At 36.1% G+C, this 7,298-nt stretch overlaps 1 pseudogene; it reads right to left on the bottom strand.

The window, feature by feature from the left end:
• Nucleotides 1–380: 380 nt before the first annotated feature.
• Nucleotides 381–1,482, bottom strand: LOC100964208 (annotated as a pseudogene).
• Between the last annotated feature and the right edge of the window lie 5,816 nt (nt 1,483–7,298).

Here is a 7,298-nt window from a genome sequence, read left to right as displayed (position 1 = left end):
ACCTTCTATAATTTTTTTTTTTCATTTTAAAATATCATAAAACCATAATTTATTTTAACCCACAAATGAAGTTGTGAAAAGCCATTAAAAACATGTTGGGAAAGTGTTCAATGACATGAAGAGATCTTAGCTCTATTATACCAATGCCTTTCTTAAGCTGTTTTCTCTCCTCAAACCTCCTATATCTCTTCACCCATCTCACTCACCCTAAGCTTGCTTCTTATTTTATTGAGAAAACTAAATCAATCAGAAGAAACTTCTGTAACCCACCAGCTGACATCTCTGCCGTGTAGGCTCCTCTCCTGTCCCACTGGTCGGAACATCTCAGTGAAAGGCAACCCCTTCACCTGTACATTAGATCCCAGACCTCTGCCCGCCCATCCATTAAAGAAACTGCACATCATCCCAATGACACAAGAGGGCGCCTTGAATGAAGACTCTTGTAAACTACTCCAAATCACCAGTCTTGAACAGGTATGGGCATAAGCACTCTTCATCTATATAATATTTTTTATGTCTGTTTTATTTATATGGTGTCTTTCCAGCATCTAAAACTTTATCCAAAAGCTCCTGTGTTTCGGTAGTTAGGGGATCATGTGAAAACTTGCAGTATTCACCCCGAGAACATTTTGTTCATGTATGGTAAAACTTGCAAGGATATTCATTATGCAAATACAGACAGTTTTCACCTCTGGTACAATATCCTTGTACATAAAACTTGCACATTTCCTTTTTCTTCTCTATCTCTGCATCATGATCAAATTTACGCTGATCTCCCTTAATACATTTCCTTTCAGATTTGTTTTCCCTTGTATTGCACTGTATGTTGGTAGATGAGTCCCTGACTCGTTCTCAGCTGCTGCTGCTTCTCTTTAGGTTTACCATCCTCCTCCTATGAGCCACTGTTTCTCAGCAAGACATTTGATCCTTTGTTTCCAGGGCCAGGCCGTTTTCGTTTCATTTTCTTTTTTTCATTATTACTCTTGTGATCAGCTTTAATAGTTTTATTTTTTTATTTAGCAGCTGTCTGGGCATCTTTTGCTCCCTCTTTCTTCATAGATTCTTCAGGAAATGGTAGAGGTTGAGCAGCATTTGCCTTTTTTTAGCTTGTATATACTGTTGAAGTTCTTTGGCAAAATTATCTTCTGACTCCTGATTGCAGACATCATCATCACTATATAGATCATAGTCCTTACTTCTTGATTTTCTATGTAGCAAATTCTTCGATGATGTTGAGTTTCCAAAGTGCCTAAATTTTTTTTGGGAATTTGTACACATTCCAGATTAACTTCCCATTTTATTTTCTTTTCTTGTGTTTCTTCAACTTCTGTATCATCTATTTCATCATTGATTACTGTGCAATCCTGGCAGGTTATTTAACATCTCCATGCCTCAGTTTTCCCATCTTTCACCAGAGGCCATGGCCAGTTTTTTGCTGAGGGCGGGGTCAGGGGGTTTTGAGAAAAGATTCTCAAAATCCATTACCCAGACCGGAGCCTCCCTCTACAGAGCCCGGTCGCTACAGAGTAAACCATGAGAGTGCAAGGAGGGAAACTCACTCCGCTCACAGGGATGCAAAACCTTCTACACTTTAAATTACCTTGTTTTGAAGCTTAGATGTTGAAATGGCTGTTTGGTATGAGAACAAAAGGAAGAGAAGTGTAAAGAGTGAAAGAGAGAAAGAAGAGAAAACTGTAATGTGGTGGAGAAAGAAGAGAAAGAACAACAGGAGAAATGGAGCTATTCAGCAGGGTGCTGTGGCCACACATGCAAAACTAGGACTTTGGGGGTCAGGTTGGACAAGTCTCTTGAAACCAGGAGATCCGGGCAGTGCCTGTGGCTCAGTGGGTAGGGCATAGTTCCTTTCCCCTGCCTAGACAATAGTGCCAAGTAAGGAGATGTTTCTAGTCTGACATCTTGCCTACATATCCATGGGCAATTTAGATTTAACTCTTTAATCTCATGAATCATTTGTAGAAATGAGTTGGGGAAGACCTTTGAGTCATCCAAATGAATTTATCTTCTTTTTACATGTACATATATTCATAAAAATCATAAATGAGACAGCCTAAAATTTTGAGGGGTATCCTATTAATATGAAGATGTGTACAAACTTATTTCAGAAAACACAAGCAGAAGTTAACAAGAAAATCCTAAATCTAGTAATTGCTCACATTACAGAGGCTTTTCAGTGAGGCAAGAAAAGTAAATTCTGGACTAGGATTCTCAAGAATGGAATTCCAAGGAAGATGGCCAACTATTACCAGATCATCTTTCCCCCCAAGATTCAGGTGGAAAAGCACAGCTGAGGTAAAATACAGAAGTAAAGATGCCAGATCCTACCTTTGCCAGAGATATTATGAGAGTAAATTGCAGATCACAGAAACAGGGACCAAGATTTTGGTAGAGACAAATCCCAGAGGAATTCAGAACCAAACAGAAAGGGTAAGCAGAAGTATTTACTTTTCTCCTTCCAAATCCTGATCTCTTAGAGAGCCCTTCTACGGTGATGAATCTGCATATTGCTGTTATCAGCAAACTTAGAGCTTCATGGGAACAAAGAATTGACTTGAAAGCCTACATAGGGTCACTCTCTCCTTCCACAAATTCAAGCTGAGATAATGGATAGCATATTTCTTGGGCACATTCTGGCCACCTTTATACTGCCAAGGAAGTCAAAGTCCCTTATTCTCCTTTCACTGGATACCATGTAAACATTCCCCAGAATTTACTTGGATTGTGAAAACCACAAAGAAATTGGGGAGACACAGGAGAACATCAGTATTTCCAAAATTCTTCACTGGAAGGCGGGCCATCTCCAGGGCACAAGGAAGTGCTGTGGACAATTTTTAGGACAGAGAAATGTGGAACACACACTCTCCTACATCTGAGAGCTGCTGATTCATGATGTGAAGTTGCCTACACCTCTCCCAGTGGAGAAGAAATTGTAGAAAGGAGTACATAGGATAAGAAGGTGTACCTGCCCTGAGAAGAAGTAGCACTGCAGCCTGGAAAATAATGTGGATATAGGGCTCTACTCTCCTCTAACCGTATTCTGGAGGCATAGCCACTTACTGTCCTAAGCACAAGCTTTTGGAGTGTGTATGTTGCAGGATGGCCAGTTCTAAATTTGGGAGGGATAGTACACTCCCAATAGTAATTTACTCACTGAACTCAGGCACTACATGGAGACTGTGTCTCATACCCCTTCTATCATGGATAGGCAGAACTTCTGAAGCAGAGAATCTCAGTCCTTAGGTCTTTACATCACTGGATCCATAGCTAAGGTTTCCCTAGAACCCATTCAGCTTTAGGAGATGAGTGGACCCCTGAAAACCTGTGAGTTTCTTGGTGGATGGGCATTTAGGTAGGCACTGTGAGCTGAGAAGAGAGCAGCATGGCAGAAGCCCCCATTTAGAGCTAAAAGGACCAGGAAACCAGCTACCCCTTATTCCAGGCCTTTAGATGATGTTTCCCTTCTTTTGGGAAGCATTGGTCTCACTCTTTTTCCTCTAAAGAGTTACCAAAAGTATTTTTATGTAGCTCAAGGACAAACACTATCACCTCTTATGAGGGAGGGCAGGACTAGCAATCTTTTCTCTGAGCTGTATTTTTCTATGAGTAGCTTACCATCTTTAGAGACTGTATCTGGTACAAATATACTTTCCTTATTGGACTATTTCATCCTCAGTCAGTGTGATAGCCCTGTGCAGAGCGTCAATCTTTCTCCACCAACTTGGTTACAGCTGGTCCAAGATGAGAGCTAGAAATCTGGGTAGATTTGTACCTTCAAGGCCCCAAAAGACAGAAATCACTCCCACTGATGAAAGAGTGAGTGGCTGTGTGCTCCACAACTACCTGCGTGTTCCAATTTCATCAAAAGGGGTCTGCCTCTCCTATCACAGGATCACAATATATCTTCCTTTTTGCTTGTGAATTCTTCCAGAGCAGAAGATCACCCCACTCCTCATTATAGCAATTAACACCTTAACTCAGGGAAGTCTGAGGGCAAGTTTGCCAGCCTGGCTTAACTCTGATACCTACAGAACTCAAGTATGCCATCCAGAGACCTGGGAACTGGGGATTATCTAGCCCATCACTGTTGGCAACTATTCTACCAGGAGTGTGAGGTCTAACTAATGCAGGTTTCCAGTAGAACTACAATAGGTACATACATGAGTATAAAAAAGACAGTATATCTCCTCTCTTTGTACTGAGCAACGGACTTTGCAGAGTAGAACATTTGAACTACAAAGATATCTGTTTTGAGCATAGGGAAGAGGTTCCAGATGAGAAGGAATCAGAATAAGAACTCTGGCAACATGAGAAAAAAACAAACAAACAAACAAACAAACAAAAACCCCAAAACACTGTTTTAACAATGATAAAGTATCCTACCAGTTCTCAAGAAATGGACATTAACAAAAAGAAAGCCTTTGAAATATAAAATGTGGAATTAAAAAATGTGGGGTACAAGTAAATTCAAGGAGATTGATGAGAAAGTTGAAAACAAACACAAACAAACCAAAGTCTTAATTCATAACATGAATGAAAGATTCACTAAAGAGAGAGATATTTGTTGGGCGGTGCCTTTGGTTCAAAGGAATAGAGCCCCATGTCCTGGAGGTTGCAGGTTCAAACCTACCCCTGACCAAAAACTGCAAATAAATAAATAAATAAATAAATAGAGATATTTGTTTAAAAAAAATATAACATTTGGAAATGAGAAACTCATTTACAAAATTGACAAAAACAGTGGGAATTTTTAACAACAGACTAGACAGAAGATAAGAAAGAATATTAGAGCTTAAAGACAAGTTTTATGAATTGATTCAATCATGCAAAAATAAAGAAAATAAAGAATCAAGAGAAACGAATATAGTTTCCCATTATGTAAAATGTCCCCCAAATAACTTTTATCCCTGAGGGAGAAAAATGAACTGCTTAAAACATAGAAACCTTGTTTAGGAGAATAGTGAAAAAAATCTCCCTGAACTTGATAGAGTGCAAATACAAGAAGTTCATTGGATACCTCTGATAGTAAAATTAGAAAAAATATATTATTATAAAGGGGAAATTACAGACATATTAAGACTAAGTAGAATGATTTTGAAATATTTCTATTTCTACTGTCTATAAGACTTGGAGTGATATGCTTTTTTTTAGAAATTATTTTTTACTTTTATTTATATATATTAGTCATCGTTTTTTTTAGACTTTGGTAAAAACATAGTAAGGAAAATAATAATTTCTTGCTATTTGTATTTTGTCTTGTGTATTCGCTAACAAACAAGTTGTAAATGATTATGTATTCAAAAAAATTGCACAGCTCTTGTTAAAGCTATATTGATAGGTTCTTTCTATTTTGGTTGCTGATATAATGCTATCTTTCTTTTTCTAATATTATTTTGTAGTTCTTTTTTACATAGGAATATAATTGATTTTGTATAGTTATTTTGAAGTTAGTTACATTGCTGAATTTTTCTATTGTTTTTGGTAACTTGCAAGTAACTTGGTAACTCAGCAGTAATGAAATTTGTATTTTTTTTTACAAACCATTGAGATTTTGAAGTTATCATAATTCTATTAGCTAGGATCTTCAACTTTACTAGTAGTGGTGGTAATGAGTACACTTATCTCATAATTGATTTGTAGATAATGCTTTTGTTTCCTCATAAAATTGATATATTTGTTCCAATGTTATCTTCAATGATTATGTCAATGTTTTGCCTATAGTTGATGTTCTGTAAATATTCATGGAATAAAGGAGCCTGAAATTAAAAAAAAAAAAAGAAGTTCATTGAACTCCTGAAAGATCTATGGTAAATAGGATATCACTAAAGCACATAGTCAACAGTCTAGCCAAAGGCAAAGTGAAGGAGAAAATTCTAAAATCTGTGAGATAAAAGTATCAAGTAACTTAAGAAAGAAAACCTATCAGGCATGATAGACTTCTAAGCAGAAAATTTAAAAGAAACTACTGGGGTCCTGTCTTTAGTTGTATTATACAGAATAATTTCTGGTCAAGAATTTTGTGTCCTAGAAAATTAAGTTTAACAGATGAAGGAGAAATTAAAGTCTTTCCAGACAAGCAAGCAATAAGGCAATTTTTCTTCACTATGCCTGCCATAACATAAATGCTCAATGTTACTCCAAATGACAAAAAGGACAGTCAATACCAATAAGGGTAAAAACATAAATGCTCAATGGTGCTCCAAATGCCAAAAAGAACAGTCAGTACCCACCAGGGTAAAAACAGATTTTATAAAATAGTAACACAAGGGAGACTGCAAAGCCACTAGATAAAAATAAACACGATGACTGGAAAACATCTCATTTATCAATTCTAACATAGAATTTACATGGATTAAATGACCCAAACAGAAGATATAATAATTTTTAATATATATGCACCTAACAGCAGAGTTCCCAGATTTATAAAACAAATATTATCACACCTAAGAAATAAAATAAATAGAAAACCAATAATAGTGGGGACTTCTACACTCCACTGAAAAAAGGAGATAGATCATCAATGGAGAAAATCAACAATGAAACACTGGATGTGAATGGGACTCTATCCATAAAGATCACAATATTCATTCTTCTCATGCACAAAAGGAATATCTTCCAAGATAAATCATATGTTAAGCTCCCCTAAAATCTCTGCAAATTTTAAAAGATATAAACTATATCATGTACCCTATCAGATAACAGTGGAAAAAAACTGAAATCAATACAAATAAGAACTTTGGAAACTCTGTAAATACATAAACATTAAACTACCTGCTGCTGAATATTGTTGGGACCAATGAAGAAATTAAGATGGGAATTTAAAAAAAAAATGTAATGACAAGGTTGGCATAAGCTTCCAAAATTTATTGGATACATAAAAAGTAGCGTTAAAAATAAAGTTTTAGGCAGTAAATATCTATATCCAAAAGATATAAACATCAAAAATTAACAACCTAATTTTACATCACAGGAAAATTGAGAGACAAAACCACATCTTAAAAAATATCAGAAGAAAAAAATGATAGTGAAAGAAAAAATACAAAGGATCAATGCAATTAAAAGTAGGTTCTTTGGAAAGATTAACAAAAGAAGAGAGGGATTTCAAATAAACTCAATCAGAAATGAGACATTACAACTTATACTTCAGAAATGCAAAAGATCACCTGAAACTATTATTAAAGCTTTTAAGCTTTAAGCAGACAAACTAGAAAATCTAGAGAAAAATTATGAGATTTTTATAACATAAAACCTTATAAGCTCCCTCCATCAAACCTATTAATTAG

This window comes from Otolemur garnettii, unplaced genomic scaffold (genome assembly GCF_000181295.1).
Source record: "Otolemur garnettii isolate 467f Iridium unplaced genomic scaffold, OtoGar3 scaffold00206, whole genome shotgun sequence".
In the NCBI taxonomy this organism is placed as follows: Eukaryota; Metazoa; Chordata; class Mammalia; order Primates; family Galagidae; genus Otolemur; species Otolemur garnettii.
This window is presented reverse-complemented; position numbering and strand designations above follow the sequence as displayed.